The following is a 23,540-nucleotide window of genomic DNA, read 5'->3' as shown; positions in this document are numbered from 1 at the left end:
GTCTCTCTCTCTGTCGGTTCAGCCATTAGGCCATGTAGCACAGTGGAAAACAATCATCTGAAGAGCCAAGTGCTCATTAAAATACTGAAATGTGCTTAAAAATTCTGCATGAATGATGGTAAATTGTCCTCTGGCTCTTCAGCTCTGAAGACGGTCTTGTCTTGGCCTGTCTCTGTCCTTGCTTTCATTCAGACTGTATTTTTCCTTAAATTAAATAACTTTTTTGTAGTTACTGTATTATAATTCTAAAAGGCGTTTGTGACACTGAGGCTGAGGGCCGCATGGGGAATTCTGCTGGGCACTTATAAGCAGGGTAACACTTATTGAGGATGTAATTGCATAAGGAAATAAACAGCTGTTACCCTCCTCTCCTGATTTCCTTCTCCCCATACCGTCCTGCAGCCTCATCCTGTCCTGAAGGAAAGGAGGACCTTTTTAGAGGAATTCCTCCTGCAGGACAGGAAGCATGTTAAAGCTTGTGGGTGTGCCTTCTTCACTTAAATAGTCATAGTCCTGGAATGTTCCTTTTTTGGAGAATTCCTATGCTGGAGAGCATCCCAGCACCAATGGATGCTCATTTTCAGAGCTGTAGATTCACCCTCAGATGCTGCTGTATCATAATATTATTGACATTGGCTGGAGAACAAGATGAGTGACATTACATCCCACCTCTTGGCTAGGAAAGGATACAAGTACATGAGTCAGGACAGATTTACTTTGACGCATTGAGATACTATCTAGTGTCTTGAAGCAAAAGGGGCCCTAAGAGGTTATGCTGTCACTGTTATCTTAGAATGCTGGCTGATCTTACAAACAGTGGGCCAAATCCTAAACTGGTGGAAATTGGCAGTCAGTGCAGCTATGTGGATTTATACCAGCAGGGGACCTGACCTACACAGAGTGGAATCGGTTGAAGCAGCAACCCCTCCCCAGGCACTCATAGCCAAACACTCAAACCAAAACTTCTCAGAGGTTCTGCAAAGTTGCTCAATATTTTCCAAACATCCCCACTGTTTCTCCTTTTTTGGTACACCCTCTGAATCTGGCAGATCCAGGAAGCAAAACCTTATAAGGTAACCTGTTCTCAAAAGCTATCCCGACCAATTTTTCAGATCTGAAATTCTAGAGAGGATTCAGATAAGCAGCAGAACTTTTGAGGAGCATGTCCAACCTGGAATCAGGCTTCTGGGCTGGACTGTGCCATTGTAAGAATGGTGATCACTTATGTAAGTAGTCCCATTGAATTCAATAGCCACCATACAATTAGGATGCATCAAACAATGGGACTAAATGTATGAACAAGTGCTCACTGATGAGTGAAACTCATCCCCGTGCAGAAAGCTACCCAAGGGTCAATTTCTCCTCAACGTGGAATAAATGTTGCCTCTCCTAGCTCTTAGAGGTTTGTCCATCTGCGGTTCCATTCTATGTATGTTGCAACAAAGCTCCAGAGCGCATGATGCTAAGAAATGGACTATCAATCTTGCTCTGCAGGAAGGGGCTGAAATGTAGACCCTGGTTATTATTTAAACATTGGTGTGTTTGTGGTTGAATAATTGTTATAAATTGGAATCCTCTTAAATCAGCATCCTGCGCTGTCAGTGCCATGTCTCATAAATAAAAGCTTTTACGTTGGCTGCTTTGCAGCTCCCCCTGGAGAAAGGTACAGAGAATCAATAATGAATTTAAGACCAGTCTGTTTGAGCACTTGAAAACAGAAACCCACATCTTGCAGTACACCAGGGTATAAGCACAAGCAAACTCCAATGAATATCTTGTCCCCACAATCATTTAATTGGATCATAGGAGGAACAAAAAGTTGAGATTAATGTCCCATTTCTCACATCTGTCCTTGTAGGTCTGTAGAAGGTACAGGGTGAAAAAAAGTTTGCAAATTATTATGGAAATTCTGGCTTGCTAGCAGAAGATAAACACGCTCAGTATGAAAACAGTTTAAGCAACCGACTCAAATAGACTGTCAACATTTCACAGCGAGGTGGGTCCTGAATGCTGACAGGGAAACAAGTAGAAATGAGAGCTATAGGGCTGTGTTTTCCAAACATTTCCGAAAGGGCTGCACACCTCAAAAGGCCACATGTCCAAATGTTTGCGAAGCTAGGCTAGCAACAGATATGAATTTAACTCCAATCCCCTTGAATGCAATGACAGTTTAGAAAGAAAATCTGTGGATGGGTGAGGATGAATATATGCAAATGAGTAAATAAGTACCTGAGGGCATGAGATTGTGTGAGTGTGGATAAGAAAGTGAGGGCAGGTATGAGTGAGAGAACGAGTTTGTGGGTGTGAGAAAAACAGAAAGATGATGTGAGAAAAGTGTGCGTATCAGTTTCGGGAGGTCTCATTTAGTTTTTTCTCTGTTTTTATTCATAATCTTCCTGACAATCGTTTAACATTTTATTGACTTCACTTTTCTAACAGGATCACTTTAGTTAGACAATAAACCCTCACAACTTCTCTGATAGGAAATGCTAAACTCCGTTTGTCGTTTAATGCCCATCTCAGCCTCTTATGTTGTGAGCTGGCTCTTAAGGCATATCTGTCATTATTTTCCTCTGCTGCCAAGTGGACCCCATTGAGTCAGACAAGTGACAATTGGAGCTGAAATTCAAGTTGCTCTTGGGGGCAGGGTTGTTCCTCCCTTCCCTGATCAATCTTCTCTCTGTGGAAGCAATATTTTTTAGCGCAATTTCTCGTTGCGTGCACAGTAAATTGACCTACTAAGGATGTGTCATGTACTGTCCAAACCTCTTCACTAATCTCTGGCTATTGAAAGGACTCTGTGTTAGCACAGAAATGGCCTTTTACCATTACAATGCCTTCCATTATAATGAAGTGTTTTCCTGAGCACACAGCAGCATCTTATTCAGCTCCTGAATATTAAACCATTAATAAATGCTGTCTCTGAAAACGACTCTGGCCAGGAGCTTTTCCATTGAATTCCACTGTAATAAATTGTTGGTGGTACATGTAGGGTTAGGTGAAGCCTTTAGGCTACACCCTGAGTAATGGGAACCATTAATTGCTCTGCCCCAGAAGGAACTGTGGCTCAATGGGTCACTATTTGTTGTGTATTTGGCTCTTGGTGGAACTGAAACGCTATGAAGAAACCACAGGAGCAGCTACATTCTGAATAACCATGTTTACTAGCTGAATGCAAACAGGCGGGGCCTACCTATAGACCTACTGTGGCTTTCACCATTACGTAGAAGACAGTGAGCACCGCTAGACTACTGTATTCCTTTATGTTACATTATTGTTTCCCTTCTTCCCTTTTTTCTCGGGGTGGAGGGAGGAGAGGAGAGGGAATTACAGCTCTCCTAGAAAGGATGCAGTTTATTTCCCTGTTGAACCTGACTACTCTGAGTGAGAGCGGACAAGCCAAGACTCCATCCCCTCCTGCCTGTCTCTGTACTCGCCCTGCCTATTTGCTTGCATGGGGGGAGAACCCAGGGAATCAGTGCTCTGCATCAGACCCAGATGCAAGATCCAGGTGAGTCTATCCAGGGAGCGGCAGGGCATTACCTCCCCATTTTTCCCTGTTCAGCTCAGTAAGTCAACGGCCCAAGCTAGTCCTGAGTGTCCATTTATTAGCATGGACTGAGAAATGACAATGCGGAGACGCCTCCCATGCAGGACAGCTCACCGCAGGAGCACAATGTGTGGTTTCATGAGGCTCCACTCAATGGCAAACTTACCCTTTTCAGATGTGCCTGACTTATCTGATGAATAATTTCGAATGAATAATATTCAAGATCTGCTTTTGTGGGCAAAAGACAAATTGAAAAAGAGGTGACATTTATTGAATAAACATTTTATGAATTATCCACCCAGCTCCAAAAAAGAGTGAGCAAGCTGGAGTCGCTCATTAACAAATCATTAATGGCCTGAATGAGTTTTGCCTCCAAGCCAAAACCTGCAGCTGGGTCCATGAAGACAGACCGTTGGGCCTATTCAGGATTGGGGTCTTGCTTCGTAAGGATTTGTGAAGGCACTGGACTGGGACTCAGGAAATCTGGGTTCAATTCCTGGCTCTGCTACAGAGTCCCTGTGTGACCCTGGTCGAGTCATTTAATATCTCTGTGCCTCAGTTCCCCAGCTGAGAAATGGGGATAATGAGACATACTTTCTTCTACCTTTTGTCTGTCCTGTCTGTTTAGATTGTAATGTAAACTCTTCAAGGAAGGGGCTGTCTCTGCAGAACTGAACATAATGGTATATCAGTATCTGGGCACAATAATAATGCATAATAATATGAATAGTTTAAATAATCTTGTCAGAATAAATATGAAACTACAATAGTTTTTAGAAAGCTAAGATGCTATTAGAAATCTCTCCAGGGACATCATAAAAAATGCCTCATCCAATTTAAGACATTTTTAGGGGATGAAAAAAATACCAGCTCTAAAACACAGTGTAACTCATCCAAGCTGTCACCTTGAGGAATAAAGCCAAGGTTACAGAATGTAAACAGTAAAGTGTCCACCCAATCCAGCCATGCCACTGGAAGCCACATTAGCATTCTTTAGTTTCCTTTGATTTATAATATCGCTGAGGAATTAAGCGTGTTAAAAATAATTTCCCCCAGGTGGTGTGTCTTTGCCTGCTTCTTTTCACATTGAAATATCAGGAGTTCTATCGGCTTGGAATTAACTCAGGAGATACCAAAGTAATCCCTGAAGAGCGGGGTGTGGCCCCTGCCAGTTTCATAGGAAGCGCCTCCAGCAGCAGTCATGTGTGGCTCTGCACTGCAGACCCGGGAGACGGCAGAAAGGATCTGAAGGCATTTGAAATGATGCTCCCAAAATAGATCATTGACTTTAATGGGCCAGATCAAAGCAAAAAGGCTTGGAAGAGAGCCCGGATAAAAGAGACCATGAAAGGTAGAGTGAGATAATGACAGGCAGGAAAGCATGAGAGACATGGACTGCGAGGGCATAGCTGTGTGCAACGCATCCATACTAGAAAGCACATAAAGTAAAGAAAGGGAAATACAAACAAGGATGCAGCATGCCAGAGACAATATTTAGCTCAGAGAAAAGCCCTCGTGGGGTTCCTAGTGGATCTGCTGTTGTAGCTTGCCTGGCACTTGCAAGGGTTTAGAGTCCAGAAGGCATTTGGTGAAAGTCCCAGTGAGTTACCCATTTATTTTTCTTGGATTAACTTGCACATTGCTATTAAAGACGCATCTCCAGCACTGCTTGCTAGGGAGCAATAGGGTCCACCTCCAGCCTACTGGGCCCCACACAAGACTGCAGCACTGTGTGTTTGGGGTGAAATTCAGCCCTGTGCAGGGGGCCAACAAAAGGAGTGGGCATGTCTGTGGGATCTGAGCAGTGCACAGGGCCTGGGCTGGCCTGCTGGACAGGGGTGAATTTCACCCAGAGTCTCTAGGCAGCTCCATCTTTTACTGTTCCTGTCTCTGGTATTTATTATTGTGGTAGCAATAGAATATGCTAGACAAGGGGATAGATTCTCACCTGTCTGAACAATGCCTAGGAGCAATGAGAGGTCAGCCACCAGGAAATCCCTCCCTGCCCCCAGCATGTCCCTCCATCCCTGACACAGCACGCTGTATGCTGCGGGTGAAGAAGGCAGCTACGCCGCTCTTGCCATCTTTACATATGTGGAGTGTTCCTCAACACATGGGGAATGCTCTGCTAGCCTTCTCTGGCCAGCTTGAGCAGTGCAAAGTGAACGTAGCACACCAGAGAATTTGACCCCATGGTCCCTGTTTGACAGAGTGCGGAATAAAACCAGGGTGGTGCAGGGGGGAGAAAAACTGAAACAATGAATGATGGTCTTTCAGGATCCTCTCTCTTTTCCTTTTGATCTATGTACTTCCTGTTCTAAACAGAGCTGAGGCGCCAGTGTGGTATGAACTGAAATGAATCCAATGTCCGATTGAGTTGTATTTTTAATAAGCACACTCAGATCCCAGGGTTTGAGGATATAGCAAAGAAATAAATCAATGCGTTATCGCAGGAGTAAGAAGAGAAGATACCACTAAAGTCCATCCAGTTTTAGTCCCAAATATATTGGGCACTGAATTGAACTGATATAGAAATATTTCTTAATGGCCCAAATTTTTTCAGAACTGATCACCTGGACCCTTGATGTTCAGACTGACTAATGAATTAAAAACAGCTCTGACTTTCACTGATCCTCTTGCCTGGGTTATTTGTCATGTTCTCCCCTCTTCTATTGGTGTGAAACCAGACAGGAGTGAAGTTGCAGAGACTGCCTAGAGTTAGCACAGTTTAAAGCTATGCAAGCTCTTTCCTGGTATAAAGTCTGCTAGTGTTAGGGCTTTGTCCCACTTCGGTGGCCATCAACGTTCTCAGCTTAACCAGCCCTCCCGTGGTGTGACATACTCTGTGATGAATGGGCAGTCATTGGAGTCGCTGCACACAGAGATTTCATTTCCACTTTGGGTAAAATTCATCTCTGTGCAAAGGGGCGAGCACAAAGAACACCTTCAAAACAAGCCTCAAGTAGGACTTATGTGGTGCATAGGCTTTGTTCAGGTCATCTGCACTGCAGCAAATTTCACCCTTTGAGAGATTTCAAATGTGAGCTCTGTGTGTTTTCACTAGTAGTCGTGAATTTCATCCTTTCATCCTTGCTTCCTGCAAACACATTGTGGGTGGTTCTTGGTTTTGTTTTTTTAATGTTGTTTTTCCAGAAAAACTAGCATAATACTTACTCTTGGTAAAGCCCTGTATGTTTAAGAATTTACCTCAGACTTTGTTTTTCTGTCAAAATGACACTTCTTTGCCTACAGAAACTGGTTTTATTTCACATATGAACATTCACACAATCAGTGCACAAACCAAACCGTGTGTATGTGTGTGAGAGAGAGAGATTCTTGCCCCATTTTCAGCACCTTTTATTTAAAATATTTAAAATAGGTCAGGACTAGTTTTCAACATCACGTGGAGTGTTGGTTTCCCTCACGTAAAGGATGTGGCCCCCACAGCACGCTATATGGCACTTCAGGTGTTCAGACTCTCCCCAAGACGGGTGACCGAGACAGGCGTCTCCTGGGTCAGATGGTAAAAATCTGTGCAGCTCAGCTGAACTCGGCAGGCTACTCGGAGTTGCAGCAGCTGAGGCACTAAGCTGTGCAACCTCGCAGAGCTTTGCAGTTGATTAGCTACTCAACCTTCACCGCATCACATCTGACAGAGGTGGACTTTATTATCTCCATTTCAGAGATCTGGAAACTGAGGTAAAGAGAGGTTAAGGAACTGACCCAAGGTCCTACAGCTCTGCAACAGAATTCCTGCCTCACGCTGAATGTCCCAGACCCCACAGCCTCTCCTCCTGTGTACCACCTATGGAGCTACCGACCCAGGACAGCAAATACACAGGTGAGAGAAGGCCTTCATTACTCCATATTGCATGGATGGAATCAGGTTTTCACTGTTTCTAATGCACAAAGCTGAATATCTAATTCTCATGATCAAACACTGATAAGGCCAGGCTATTTTTTATTAGTTCCTTTCAGCAAGACTTTATTTTTTGTCCTCCATGATTGTTTGCTTTTGACCATTCATGTTCATCCTCTTCCCAGTAACCTTGGCATTATGTTCAGTTCTGATTTCTCCTGAGGACAGTATTAATTAGACCCTAAAATTGTTGACATACTTCCATCTCGGAAATCTTCATAGCCTGTGACCTGTGCTGTTTCTCTGGCACATGGAGATTTTCTGACATGCTTTTCATTGTGTCCTCCTCACGGCATGGTAACTCCTTGTTTGCTGGTCTCCTGCGAGTGTTCAGATACGTGCAGAACTCAGCTGCCAAAATGCTCAGAGGGGGCAGCTCTCTCTTATGGTCACCCTGAATTCACGGCAGAAGGGTGTTTGTCGGTTAAGTGAAATTAAGGTCAGACAAGTGAGTCTTTAAAACTGCCAGTGTCTGGGTCCATATTTATTCCCTCAGCGATGTCCAGTTCAAATGTGCTGGAGTCACAAGAAATATCTTAGGGTCAAATACTATTCTTGGTAATGGTATAAACCTAGAGTAATTCCATTGACATCCAGGCTTTCAGATACCACAATTATGAGAGAGGCATGAATGCATTGGTAGACTAGACAGTGCCTGATATTGTGCAGTGCTGAACACCAGACCAGCTGAAGTCAATGGGAACTTAGTACTTTGGACAATCATGTGCATTATTATTATTATTTATTATTTGTGTTGTGGGAGTGTCTAGGAGCTCCAGTCATAGACCAGAACCTCATTGTGCTAGGCGCTGTACAAACACAATAAAAAGACAGACACTGCCCCAAAGTGTTTACAATCTAAGCCCATCAACTTTGATTGTTATAATGAATAATATTATAATGGAAATTGTGACTAGAACCTGCAAGCTGGTTTTGGAAATCTCATCCTTTATTTATCTGGTGTAATCACAAGCACTTTCCTCAGGGCAGACTTTTGAGGAATACCATGTTCAGATCCCAAACTGGTTACTCATTAATATAAATCGAGAGAATTATGCAAGGTAAAGACTTTTTTCCTTTAAAAATCTGCTCTTGTTCCAGTCCCTTCTCACTCTCCTTGTATTCTAAGATGAAGAGAAATACTTGACAGTATTTCCCCCAACTTTGTTGCTGGAGGGTAGAGTTTGATTTATACACCGTATTTTGTTAAATATATTGAACTAAAAAAGCGACAATCTGAGGCCTTATCTTGTTTGAATTATGGTCCTGCCGGCTGCCAGAAACATTTGTTATGAAGGGGAATGGGGGGAAGGCAGAAAAAAATCACATTACAAATTGCTCGCAAACACAAAAGTGAGTAAAGAGGAGGAGTAGATGTGAACATTGGTATATAGATATTAGTTGCTTCAGAGAAGGAATCTTGTTTCACCTGTTCCATCTAACACACTGATGAGCTCCATGCATCATGCAGGATTTGGTTAAGGTTACAGGAGACCTTGCTAGTGTAGCCAGAGTGAGCAGGAGGCAGCTGGGGAAACATACACCTAATATGGTGCAAGAGTGAAGAAATTTGGATCCTAATTTGATGTCTGTCATAAAACAAATTCATGCAGCTGAAGGGTTTAGAGGACCCTTATCACTTGTACTAAACAACCCAGGAGATTACTCAGTAAATCCAGATTTAATTTGGGGACGCTGTCTTTTTGTACTTTGGAGAGTTTCAGACATTTTCTCTTTACCTCCAGAGATTTTAACCTTTTCTGCTTAGTGCATTTTGTACACTTGACTGGCTGTATACCATTTGTAAGGGCAGGATTGTTGCAGCGCACGTGGCAGAGAGCTGCGTTTAAGGCCTCGTTGGTTCTGTTTCAGGTTCTGCCGCGAACTGTCTGGGTCAGGAAAAGGTGAAATCCTTTTCATTCCCTCCCCCACACCCCTACCCCAGTTATTTGCAGGTTGCATGCGTTTTTCACACACACAAGCATGCCTTTACATTTGCTAACTCGATCATTGCACGTGCGCTCACACACAAGTCTCAACCTGCTGGTGCATCTGCTAATGGGAACACGTGGTGGTCACGCATGCAGACAAGATGCACTTTCGCATATGACAGCCGATACCGAGCGCGCGCGCACTGAGAAAATGACCCAATGTGCCCAGCTCACATTGCAGCACCTATTTTTTATAGCTTCATATTCAACTGAAACCTAAAAAATCGCAAAAATGCAGGGCTGAAAGGGACCTTGGGTTTCATCAAGTCCAGCCCCCCGCACTGAGGCAGGACCAAGTAACCCGAGACCCTCCCTGACAGGTGTTTGTCCAACCTGTTCTTAAACACCTCCAATGATTCCACAGCCTCCCTTGGAAGCCTGGTCCAGAGTTGAACTAACCTTACAGTTAGAAAGATTTTCCTGCTACCTGACCTAAATCTCCCTTGCTGCAGATTAAACCCATTACTTCTTGTCCTAACTTTCAGGACATGGAAAACCATTGATCTCCCTCCTCTTTGACAGCCCTGAACATACTCTGTTATCAGATCCCACCTTGGCCTTCTCTTTTCAAGATTAAACATGCCCAGGTGTTTAAAGCTTTCCTCATTAAGTTAGGTTTTCTAAACCTTTTACCATGTTTTTGCTTTTCTCTGGAATCTCTCTCCAATTTTTCTACATCATTCCTAAAGTGTGATGCCCAGAATTGGATATAGAAATATAAAAGCAAAGCCCTCTCTTTCCTCCAGCATGATGTTGCTGCTATTTAAGGTCTATTATCCTCCCTCTCCTCTCACATTACTGCCATTAGTGTTATAAATGGGCTGGGTATATGGAGAGGAGAAGAGACCCCCAGGGTAGCAATTACTGGAACTGAATTGTCTAATGCAAGAGGCGGCATTACCCTGGTGTAATTTGATCATAAAATAAATTGCATTGCCCATAAACTGGAGTTTCCCCCAATTGTTTCTGTGCACTCAGAGCCAGAAGGACCACAGAGAAATAACCCACATCTAGCCTGCTGTGGCCACAACAGTTTTCAGGCTCCAAGGAAAATGGTCACTGCATGTAAGCAGCTGAATATTCATAACAAGATTAAATTCATCTACTGATGTGGTGCCAACACTAACCTCTCCCAGCCAGAACCCCTTGTGTGGAAAAAACATACCCACGCTACTGATCGAAGATCCACTTACCTCATCGGGACTTAACAGACCCCAACATCAGCACTTGTCATGGAACTTGGTATATTGGGGGTTGCTGTAATTTGTGGGTTTCTCTAGGATATGCCTTTCCATCCACGCCAAGGACTTAGAAGGAGCTTTCCTCACACCTGTCGCTGCTGCTCTGAGCATCTGCCAAAGGGGAGAAGGGATGCTTGAGAGAAAGGGAGGTGAAGCCTGCATTCAGTGGTCTTTCCATGTTCTGTCCCAGTCCCTTCCTCCTGCGTCAGCTTCAGTCTGAAACTTGGATCCCCACACAGCAAAGCAGCAGACACGACTGCGCTTCTCTTTTTACCCAGATAAACCACAGGCAACCACTGGGGTGTTACAATCTCAGCAAATGGCCAGCATTCAGCGGGGGGACCTGCAGGGAACATCCAAGATGCTGAAGGAAGTGATGCTGACTTCCGAGCAGGCAGCGCGCTTCCTGTTGCATTGAGACTGAACTGATGCCCCTAGATGACGGGAGGGAACACTGTGCACCTGCCATCCTTTAAATGACGCTTTAAACTGAGACTCTGGTTACTTATGGCCATTCAAGGTCCCAGAGTACTTTTTGAAAGAGTCAGGAATGCACAAAAACATCAGTGACCCAGCCAGACTCCAGGCTGGGTAACTGCCAGCACCTTTTCAACTGGATGCTGTATTCTTCACTTCCTGGCCTACGGTGCTGTGCAGTGTGACAAACCACGCATGACAGCTGTTAGGCACATTGCTTAGTGCACTGCTGAAAGGCACTAAAGTATTACAGTGCTGAGCATGGTATAGGAACCCGTACAGACTAGAATATGTGCTCTTAAACAGCTTCACTTTTTAGCCTAGAGGGGGCACATTTCAGTGGTGGGTGCAGTGATCCCTGTTTGCAAAACACTGGTGCGTCCTCCAAGACAACTGAGGCTATAAAAGCCTAGGGTTTTTAGTAAATATTGTGTGCACACCTATATGTAGTGAGCTGAATCTTGTGTCCACAGAATCCCCCGGTTATTTTCCTGCACTTTCCTTTCAGAATCCAAAGTAGCCGCAGGGCTCTCATGGCAAAGGAAGAGCGTGCTCTGCTTGACATTCCTTTGGCAGTTGCTGTAGTTTCTTCTTCCTCCTGCCTCCCTTCCTTTTAAGGTGTAGGGAAGCATTTTAAAGGCAGTCTTTGTACTCCCACGCTCTCCTGAAATCTCTGCAGGCTCCCTGGGCTCCAGGCTTTCCTCTGAATCACCTTTGGACGCTCTGCTGGAGACTCCTGCTGCAGACGTTTCCTGCATCTATTTTGCAGGCTGTTTCTGTGTTCCCTTTCCCTTGTTCCTGATGATTTTTTCTCTCCCGTGCAATTATCCTAGCTGCGGTTTAATAGACAAATAAACGTGCAATCCTACAACTAGATTAGAAACCAGGACCCCTTGCCACAGGCATTGACGCAAGCTCTGGGAAAACCTGAAATATCTAATAGCCTAGTTAACCCCCTCCAGTCCACCCCACCCTGCCAATAAAGTTCAGATCTGTGTTATTTCAACAGCTCTGCTTACTGTGCTCTGCTGTAATGAATTAGATCAAGCAATGAAATCTTAAGGGTGATTTGCCAAAAATAACTGGTATATATTGAAATATTGTATTACTAGTCTTTATTTATTTGTATTAGTATCGTGCCTAGGAGCCCTAGTCGTGCACCAGAACCCCTTGCGCTAGGCGCTGTACAAACACAGAACAAAAGCCAGGCCCTACCCCAAAGAGCTGACAATCCCACTAGAACAAACATTTTAATTAGCTGTGTCTGTCTGGTAGTTCAGATACAAAAACATCCCCAAATTCACTTTCCCAGGCTTGAAATTTTATTTTGGAAGAAGGAAATATATACCTAATTCTTTCACATTTGGAAAGGTTAAAAAAACAAAAATCCTGAATTGTGGCCTTAGTTAGTGACTTTCCTTTCCCTGAAGAACATACAGTCTATTAGATATAAGCTGCAATGAGTATGGCGGACAAAAGTTGGGGGGAAAGGGAAGGTAGGAAACGCTAATAAAAAGAAGACCTGCAGTTACATGCAGTAGGTGGCTATTATACAGCTGGATCGGTGGTGAAGGTCCAAATCTTTCTTCTTAAAGTAAATCAATAAAATCATCTCTCTGTAACTGATTCACAAGCAAGCCATCCCCACTTTCCTGATTTCTTTAGTCCAAGCACATGCCCACTTTCATTTTCAGGATGCTGTGGTCAGGGATCCTTTGTTAAGAAGCTGAGCAGTTTGTGGGGCATATCACACATACAGTTAGCATGAGACAAAAGATACTCTGTTGCCCAGGCTCCAGCTGTCTGTTTGTTGAAAGTGCTTGTGTATTTCCTGCTGAGAATCACGTAAATCACTCTTTTTAAAATACAGATGAAAACCTATTTAGCAGGCAAGCAATTTCCCTGTGACCTACTTCACTGCAATAATTCCTCTTGCAGACCTCGTTTTAATGACTGGTGGTGTTATCTGATACGTTCTTCTGGTGATGTGCTGACAGTAAAGACAGGCTCTCAGACAGAGAGTAAAAAGCCCTATTGAGGCAATGGCCTTTCCTACAGTTGGTGACCAGCCCACCTAAATATTCAAAGCTCCACCTACAGCCCCCAAAGCCTGACCTCTTTAGCCCTTCTAACTCCCAGCATATTCACAATGTGGGTGTCATCCTGTATCCACAGGTGCCTTAATCAGAATACCCAAAATATATGCGTAATAACATCTGAATGTCAGACATTGAAATATCATACATGAACAATAATACCTAGCTTTTCTAAGGTGCTTTTCATGCACACATCTCAGAGCACTTCACAAAGGAGGTCAGTATCATACCCCCATTTTGCAGATGGGGAAACTGAGGCACAGGGACAGGGAAGTGACTTACTTGATCTACTCATAAAGCCACTGGTAGAGCCAAAAATAAAACCCAGGGCTCTTGTGGCCTAGTCCAATGCTCTGGCCACTATGATGCGCTGCCTGGAATGGATACTGGCCAATGTTCCATTTGAGTTCTCATTCCCTTCATCTTGTTACTCGTGTATGTGGGTGACATTCACCTCTGTGGAGTGGGACAGTAAAAAGGTTCTGCAATACACAGGTCCTCAAAATGTGGTGGGTCAACTTCACCCATAGTGAAAAATGATGTAATTTTAAGATGCTACGAATTGTAGAAAAGGAAGTGTGTCTAGAAGCTGTGCTTAGTCATCCTGGGTCCATCTTTTCACTGTCTCGGGTTCCTTTCTTTTAGCAATAGTTTAGTATCCACCACAAAAATGGAAACCTGTCCAGCTTATACCAGAACATTGCTGGGTTTTAATTATTATTTATTTACATTATTTACAGGAATCAATACAATACAAAACGTAGTCATATTTGCTTTCCAACATACCCTAAATACTGCAAAAGGGGGGGGGGAAAGGTGTATTTTTAGCTTGGGTGAGCTAACCCACGTTAACTAAATTGGGTTGAAATAGCAGTGAAGGCATGATAACTAGATTTGCACTCGGGTTAGAAGCTTGAACTGAATCCTGAAATGTATCATTATCATGGTGTCTCATGGAAATCATAGAATATCAGGGTTGGAAGGGACCTCAGAAGGTCATCTAGTCCAACCCCCTGCTCAAAGCAGGACCAATCCCCAACTAAATCATCCCAGCCAGGGCTTTGTCAAGCCTGACCTTAAAAACCTCAAATACGGAACCACAGGCTCCCCTGTAGGCTTCAACTAGTGCTGCTCACCCAAGTTAAAATCTGAATTGCTGTGTCTTCACTGCTCTTTAGTGTGGTTGTCTAATACAGATTAGCTAACCCAAGTTAAGAACACACCTTTATTTGCAGTGTAGACATACCCTTAGTTACTGCATAAGCAGAGAAACATCTGTGGGAGGGATTCAGTACTTCTCTTTTTCTTTCTGAGCGGTGCACAAAGGATTATGGAAAGGACCCTGGCAGCATTCCTCATATGCCTCTCATGCAGCTTATAATGCTTTCTGGAAAGGATGGGAAGAAGGTTTGCTTACGGTGCTTTCCCCATCTTTGATACAGCGAAGGAAGTTAATTATTTCAGGAATTTTTTCTAAATACTATAAAAGTCCTATTCTGGCCCCAAAGCCCATGCATCATCACCTATTTGTTGGTCCAAAAAAGAAGACCTATTTTCTGCCTTCTCTACTTATTCATGACAAGCAATATAGATATAAACCTTTTCTCCATAACATTAGCTTCTTGCCTTATTAAGTCTATGGGGCTATTTGCGTAAGCAAAGCTACTCATATGTGTAAATGTCCACCGGATCATGCTCTTCGTTTGTGTCCTTTCCTGGGATACAAACAGAGAAGTTTGATAAAAACATAAAATGTTCTTGCTGGAAGGTTGCAATGTGACACTACTTTATTCTTAGAATTCAGAATAACACACACAAACCCCAAAACAGAGAGAAATACCAAAACAGAAACACAAAGCAGGTTGATTCCTGAAACAGAGAAGCACAAGTTAACTCACCCCACCTTACTCTAGGCTGGCTGGCTGTGGAACTCACTCTGCCAGGCCCAGATCGTGTGCTTCCCGACTGAGCTCCCTACATACAAGCAGGGCCAGGAAAACCTTTGCCATGTAGAGTGACAGACCTCAATCCTCTAGGCAGGAAGCTCAAAAGGAGAGACAAGACGAGAAGCAGTTTTCACTTTGGCAAACTGCTTCCTAACATTTTGAAACCAACTTCAGTGTTAAAAAAAAATGCTGGCAAACATTTTGCATCAATCTCTTGTGAAGTAAATTTCATTAGTCTGATCTCAGCTCTCCCAATATCCCTGTACAACATACTCCTGAGTTTCATGGTTAATTGTGTGGTCTTCTCTCTTGCTCTCTACTCTTCCAAGGGTAACATTTACAATATTTTGTGTTGTTTTAGAGAATGTTTGCCTAATTAAAAATATGTTCACCTTAAAATGTGTCATTATCAGGGTGTCTCGGGGAGACACTAAACCCCAAGCCAGTAACTGACAGGACTATTTGCTGTACTGAAACATTGTTTCGTGAACAAATATTACATCTAGATACTGGGATGACAGATGAACCAGTAATAGCAGGAGAGTGAATGATAGAGAGATCCAAAAGCTCTACTGTAGATTTAAACACTATTAAAACAAATCCTGGCCCCACTGAAGTCAGTGCGAGTTTTGCCATTGACTTCAATGGGGCCAGGATTTCATCCTTTGTATGTATGTTCCCTTCATTCATTGCTCACGTTGTGTGTTGGGTTTCTGATTCTGTTGGGCATCTTTTACCAATATAGTTTTCTAATGCCCTCTTTCCAGTGCTTTGACAGATACCTGAGACCGGCTGTATTTCTAAACCAATCAGCATTGCTCTGTCCTTTGTCCTGTAGACAACAGGAGGTAGGTGGTGGAAAGACAGTATGGTCCAGTGGGTAAGATACTGGGCCTGGACTCAGGAGACTTGCCTTGTATTCCTGGCTCCTGCCCTTCAGTAAAATGGTGACAGTCACACTTACCTTCTGTTTGAGAGTGTTTTGAGAGGTAGCTATGCGTTTATCTGCGGCTGGGGTGATTCCGAGCTCAAGGAGACATGTTTGCACTAGCCCTCATGGAGTTAGAGCACTAAAAACAGAGTGTAGCCGTGGCAGTGTGAGAGGTGGGATGGGATAACTGGCTTGAGAACATGCCTAGGGCTTGGATGGGAATGTACTCTGCTCTCCTCTTCCCTCTGGGAATCAGGCCCCCAGCTTGAAGTGTAGACATGCTCGTAGAGCTGGCTGAAGGGGGCTATATCACATCTAGTACAGAGGAAAGGTTTACAGTGTCTGTTCAGAGGCATGAACACAACCCCACCTTTCACTGTGCTGATCCTTAGCCTACATCGTGTGCTTTCCACAACCACCTTGTTTTCTACTGTAGGAAACAGCCCCTTTTTGTATTGTTCGCCAAGTTGACTTGCTGGTGTTGGAAAGCACTGGACTGGAAATGTGTAGACATATTAGCTGGTTGAAGGCTGTGGACTAACTAGTCCAGGCACCAAATATATGCTTCTCCAGAAAGCAGATTTCTGAAATGAAAGAGAAAAAGGCTATCAATCCAGACAGCATGAGAGACACTGGCCTCCCCAGCAGAGAAGAGAAACAGGGCTTGACTGAGAGAGCATGTAAAATCAAAAGGAAAGTAGGAGAGAAGCTAAGTTTTAGTTGAAGTGGTTGCTGTAACTTTTTCCATTGATGCACCCTCTTTCCCTGGCTTACCCCTGCTTTCATTTAAGCTTGTTATAGCTCCCATTATAAGCTGTCAAAAATGAAAGAGCCGCAGAAGACCAGCTACAAAACGGTTCATTTTAATCAGAATGGCAACAAACTATTATCTTTTACATGAAGGTATTGCTTTAACTTTACCATATATTGCAGAGATGATGGATAAGTTTAAAAGATGGATATTCTCATAGGGGTTCATGAAAGGTCACCTTTTTCTCTCTTTCTAAAGAAATTATTATTTCAAATTGACTTTAAAAACCATAAAGACGTACAGGTAAAAGCCAAATAAGAATTGTGGCCCTGGTACATTTCCTGGACATTGTATGCAGAAGTCAGACATCAACAAGAGGCAGTTGAAAAGCTCCACTAAATCCAGAGTTCTGAAATCAAGTAGCCACTGCTCTGATGAAAAACAGATGCGTTCAGTCCCCGGTCTCTGTCAGTCCAGCACCTTCACCAGCACTACAGTCTCTTATAGTAAAGATATTCACATACAAACATACAGAGACTGGGACTACTCTCTCCTCGAGATGAGAGCATGGACAACATCCAATGTTCTCCAAAGCTCTCCGCACCCATAACTCTAGTGCACAGAACATGTCAGGTGAAGAGGGAGAAACATTTATTCTAAAGAAGAATTGAAAACACAAGGCTCCTTTTCCTGAAATAGAGAGAGAGAGAGGAGAAATACTGTTGGCAGTCTCCCTAAAAATTATAGAGTAAAATTGATTTTCCCATTGACTTCCAGAGAGCCTTAGTCTCCTAAGTCTCTGAGGACTAGCTGTAAAAAAGGTATTTAGGCACCTAAAGATGCAAATAGGTGCTTACCATGATTTACAAAAGCATCTAAGCAAGTCAGGCACCTGCCTCCCATTGACACTCATGAGAGTTAGGTACATAACCAATGTAGCCACTTTTGGGTACCCATCTGTACCTTTAGGAGCCTAAATACCCTTGTAAATTTTACCCAGACTCTATTTTGCAACCCCCAAAAGTGTGGGTGACTAAGTTTAGATGGTGTCTACTGACTCCTCAGTGTCTTTCCTTTTTTTGTTCCCCGATGGCAGGTGTAAAATGAATGTAAATAGAAGGCAATAATTCTACTCTTGGTTATACACTTAGGACACTTATAATCTTACTGTCTGCACTGGAGGATGAAGTGGGGATGGAATCCTAATCTTTACTCTGTTTCAGAGTTGTAGGAAAACCTATCAAATAACATTTTTTCAGTCATCAACGCTGTGTGCTGATAGAAAGAGGAGCTAGTGTGGCTGAAAGGGCATGACCATTGTTTTGGTTTAATCTTACAGACAATTCTTACTTTTTTGATACTGTAACTATCTGCAAGGGCTAGGACTTGCTGATGAGTTCTACAGATTCACAAACTCAAATTCTCTTTTGAAGGCCACAATTCACTATCTTACCACTTGTGCACTTATTTGTTAAATGAGTTGCAAGCAAAACTGTGCACATGCATCGTTTGCTATTTCCATGACCATCAGAATCAAGGAATGTGCATATTAGGTGTGCAATTTCACAAACTATGCACGTTTGCATGCTTAAAGACAGCTGAGTTCTTTGCTAGAGACCCAGACTAAAAATCTCCTATCGTCTATCACTTGCCTGTCTTCTGGTAGTAAAAACTACACAAAAATCACCAGCTGTTGCTCCACAATTACAGTACTTGCGTGTACAAATTTGGCACACAACTCTGTGTGCATTTTCACACACAATTTGTTTAAAAGTGTGCTCTGTATTTCACTATTTTTGAGCTATTTACTTCTCTTAAAGAGGATAAAGACTTCTTTAGAAATTATTCTTCCTCCCTGTCTTATACAGTATCTCCTGCAACTCTTATCCTTTTTAGTAAACTAAGGACATTTGCACTGATGCAGACTCTTTGTTCTTTAAAAGTCTCGTCCGCACCTGCTGCTCATTCCCCACCTGAAGTCACAATCGTGCCTTTGTGACCTCACAGTTTTCTCCACAGCAACCACTTGCTTTTCTTCCCCCAGCCTTTCCCGGAAAGGCACACTGCTCTGTAACATCCCATCCGGGGGCTTTGATGCAGATGAAAGCTGTGATCTGCTGTGATCTGACCAATCCTGTATGCATCCCCTCACAACACACTGGTACCAGCTGTCTTTACATTGAACACACATCATTAAGCAGCAGATACTGTAGTGCAAAGTGAACCCTCCTTAACAACCCCCTGAACTGAGTAAATATGCAGCAATCATTTTTCCCTCCAAGTTCTCAATGGAAATACAAGTTTAGATCCTGGGCAGCACTTAACCAAGGAGGTTGCCAGAATATACTTTTGAAAACTATAATAAATTAGACACACAAACTTTATTAAATAGGATTAAATTGAGAGGATTTTAGCTAGGAATACAAACAAAAGCTCTAATTATGCTAGGTTAATACCATTGAAGCTAATGAAAGTTAGGAGTACTCAGCTCCTTCCAGTACCAGACACTCTGCAATGCCAGCTCATGTCATGTGCATATTCTCTGGTAATAGAAAATGTATTTCATTGCCAGCTGTTTACCTGCAAATGCATGCCCATTTATTTGAAATTTCAGTGTTGCAGGGCAATATCAGCAATTTGTCCTGGTATTTATATCTCCGTTCTTGCAGCATGGTGATCTTAATGTGTGAAGGAGGGAGAGGGAAACCTACTTTGAAATATCAGAAATGAAGAAGAATCACGGAGGACTGGCCGTTTCCATGTGAAGGAACTGGGAACAGAATAGGAAGGGAGCAGGAAAGGAATGATCTGGAGTGGAGGTCTCTTTCTCATTGCGCGGTTTGAGAAGATCTTATCTGTGGAAGTAGGAACAGATTGGAATGGGTCTTTTGAGGGTGAACAGCTTCAATAGATGTGTGAGGAGAGATTAGAAGGTGGGGGAGGCGGGTTCTGAGTGATGGGGTAAACTTAATTGAAACTGGAACACTGAGCATCCAAAATTCAGTATGAGCAAGGAGATACCCTCCAAGTGATTGCCTCGTCATGTCTGTCTGCGCCTTTGTGATGGGGTTGTCATCTTGTCCAGCTCTTTTCCCTGGTCTGTTTATTAATTCCTAATTGAATAACTCTCACATAAATTAACATATTCACCAAAGGGCTGCTTCCAGGTTGGCTCCATAGTAAAATGAGTGGCACTGGAAATCCAATTAGACACAAAGAGAGAGTGCCATCTCCATAAAAGCAGAGCATATGCAGAATGCAGTCAAACACACTCACTATGGAAAGCTGCTAGATTACACAGTGGTCACGTGGGATTAGCTGCTGCAAATTCATATTTATCCCAAGGTGGTTGTGAAGCAATTGGTGTTCATGACTACCCCAGAGATAAGCACTCTTTCAGTGTCAGGTAAGGTAACCTTGTGTTGATTAAAGTATGTTCAGACACTCGTTAAGTTATTCTCCTTTGCAAGAACACTGTGAATGGCACAAATTTGGAGGCACAGAAATTCTTGTATTCTATTTACAGGGTTGCCACCAAGCCTAGTGACCCTCAACAGACATGTCAAATAGACTTCTGCAAGTTTACTCAACAGGAGTAAGCTTTGGCTTTATATAGCATCCTTAATACTTTAGATACACCAAGACATTCTCGTAAGCAACGAGTGCTATACTGGCAGAGCAGTGATTGCAGAAAGGGATGCTGCATGCAGATACAGCTCGTATGCAAACTCAGGTCATGGGAACTCGTTTCTCGCTGAGAAGAGGGCATGCTGGCAAAGAGTCTCCAACCTCTTTTCAGACCTGACATAAGAACTTTAACAGCCAGTTGACATTCCTCAGAGAGAGGAGCAAAACAGACCTGGGTTTAATGTCTCATATGAAGGCTGAATTCCCCACAAGTCTGAATACCTCTGCCCTCTTTGACTGATGCTACTGGCCCACTCTGCAACCCAAGGGCTAAATTCTGCTCTGATTCACATCCTCTGGGGCTGCACAGTTGTTGTTAAACAGTTGCACATAATGCCATAGGAATACATGGGTTAAAAACAGAACCTAATCAGGAATATGTGAGATGCAAAGGGAAATAGCCCATGTGGTGAAAAGTAAATTAGATTGTAATGACCATTGTAATTATAACACAAGAAAGACATTTGCATGGTATGTATATTGTTTTTCTTGTAGTGTCCCTTTAAATAGCAGCAGCAGCTTCAGTATGACTTGGTGATTCTGTAAATTCAGATTAAGGTTCTGGTCTCTTTGGATATCACCAATATCTGCTTATAAAACCCAGCTTGGTAACATGAGTTCACACATATTCTGACTGCAGTAGAAATTTGTTTCCTTGACGGGAAAAAGTAAAAATAAAAACACGAAAGCTGATGCTCAAATAAATTGGTTAGTCTCTAAGGTGCCACAAGTACTCCTTTTCTTTTTGCGAATACAGACTAACACAGCTGCTACTCTGAAACCAAAGAAAGAGAATGATTAAACTCCCAAGAGTTCAAGCCCCTGGAAATAGTTCATGAAAAGTCTCCTCATCCCTAGAATATTTACGATTGTATCCAGTTTCAATATGTTAACACCCTCTTGCATTCTGTGCAAACATAATTCATCTATTCGACTCAATGTTATATTTTGGGGAGTTGGGAAAGAAGCTGCCAAGAAACTAACAGTTATATATAACTAGAAAATTCAAAGTCTCTGGTTACAGTTCACTGAATTACAGGTAAATCAGGCCATTTCCCCATAGCCAATTGTATAGCTATATTCAGAGATCAGGTACTGACCATCCAATTGCCTAATTTTAAGAATCACATTTGGAGCAAACTCCATAATAATTTGGTTTGTCTACCTCAAGCTCCCAAGCAACTTCTAGATTTGGACACTGTAATTTATCTCAGCCTATGGATTTCCCTGTGGCAACCATCTAAATCAATGCAGAAATGGCTTTGAACATGATGGAGTGTCAGGGTTTACCTTGCACTTTGAGCTGGATTATTTTTTCATTTCTCAAGATGAAGTGGCTATGTTGAGAAGTCAGAGACCATAGGTTGGCATTAAATTACTTCATTCCTTCTCAGTTTTGCGTTGGCCCATGGCACTTGTCAGATTTATAATTTCTCCCCCAACTCTTTTTGATTTGGCCAGTGACACCTTAGCTACTATATTGGCAAAATAAATAAATCACAGGTCTTAAGAGTGATCAGTATTATTAAAAGTGCTTTGTGCCAAACATACTCCCACTCAATAAGTATGCTTCTTAGTAATGTTCCTAGTTTGTCTCCCTCATTGAACATAACTAGCTTCTGCTTTGGGTTCAGTAGTGTACCATAGGCTATGTTAATGTGCAGGCAGCTGTTGAAACTGAAGGAGCAACAGGAAAAGAGAGCATCATACCGCAGACTTTGGTCGATCTTCCCCATCCCTGTTCCAAGGGAAAGCAGAGGAATGATTATCCCAATCAGCCAACCTCCTGCCATGGAAAAACAAAGGTGACTGGCCAGGAGTGATCATGAGAACAAAACAAATGGAGAATGATACGCTGATCCTGCTTACTTATACTACGGAGGTGTATGTTGTCACACACCATCCTGCTCTCTTTATTCAATACCTAGGCTATCTGTATTATGCCTTTAACAACAAATCACTTATCGATAGCAGCACAACTTCAGAGGTGACTACCAGTGGCTGCTAAAGCTTGCCAGTTATTCTAATTACTTTTAGATGATTTAGCACTCTATGGTGTCTGTATTAAAGGTGCATGTATCTAAAGGTAGCATGGACTCTGAAAAGGCTGTTCAAAATTAAGTTTGTTGTGCCAATAAAAGGTAACTTCAGCGCATACGACATATAGCAGGCTACTTGGTCTTTAATATTTCATCTGTCAAATCAGCAGGGCTTGTGGTAAACTTAAGGTTCTGGAGCAGCCAAGACTCTCGCTCCTGAAGATCTACTAAATCGTTAATGTTTCGTTTTCAGTTGCACCCCAACATGCTGTAACCCAAGGATTAGTCCTATTGTTTGGCATTGAAAGATGTTTAAATTGGTGGTTTTGGAACTAGAAAGAGGCAAAAAGCATTGTTTCTGTTATACCACTCCAGCCCAAGGGGACATAGTCTGCAGCATTCCCTTCTCTGGTAATTTTCCTTTCCCTCCCCAGCCTTGAGAAGAACTCAGAAAAGTCTTGAGTCTAGATGGGAGAAGGCAAAAACCAGGACATGGCACTTTTGGAATAGGGCACCATGCTTTTCCATTGCAACAGCTGTAGAAGCTCAGAGTGACAATCTGTAGAGGAATGTATCTGATGTCTAGCCTCTGAAGCAGGTTTGCCAGAAGCTGGGAATGGGCGACGGGATGGATCACTTGATGGTTCCCTGTTCTGTTCATTCCCTCTGGGGCACCTGGCACTGGCCACTGTCGGAAGACAGGATACGGGCTAGATGGACCTTTGGTCTGACCCGGTATGGCCGTTCTTAGGGACATCATAAGAACATGAGAACATATCTGGGCAGCTTCACTCCACTCCCCACCTTGTGCTCAGTGATGACGACATGCTGAGAAGCCATTAGATGATAAAATAGAGTTGAAGTTGGCCAAATCCCACTGGTAAAAGGATAGTTGAGAATTTTAAGGTTAGG

Source organism: Lepidochelys olivacea, assembly GCF_965140295.1.
Source record: "Lepidochelys olivacea isolate rLepOli2 genome assembly, chromosome: 21".
Taxonomy (NCBI): domain Eukaryota; kingdom Metazoa; phylum Chordata; order Testudines; family Cheloniidae; genus Lepidochelys; species Lepidochelys olivacea.
The sequence above is the reverse complement of the archived record's forward strand: the minus strand, read 5'-3'. Positions refer to the sequence as shown.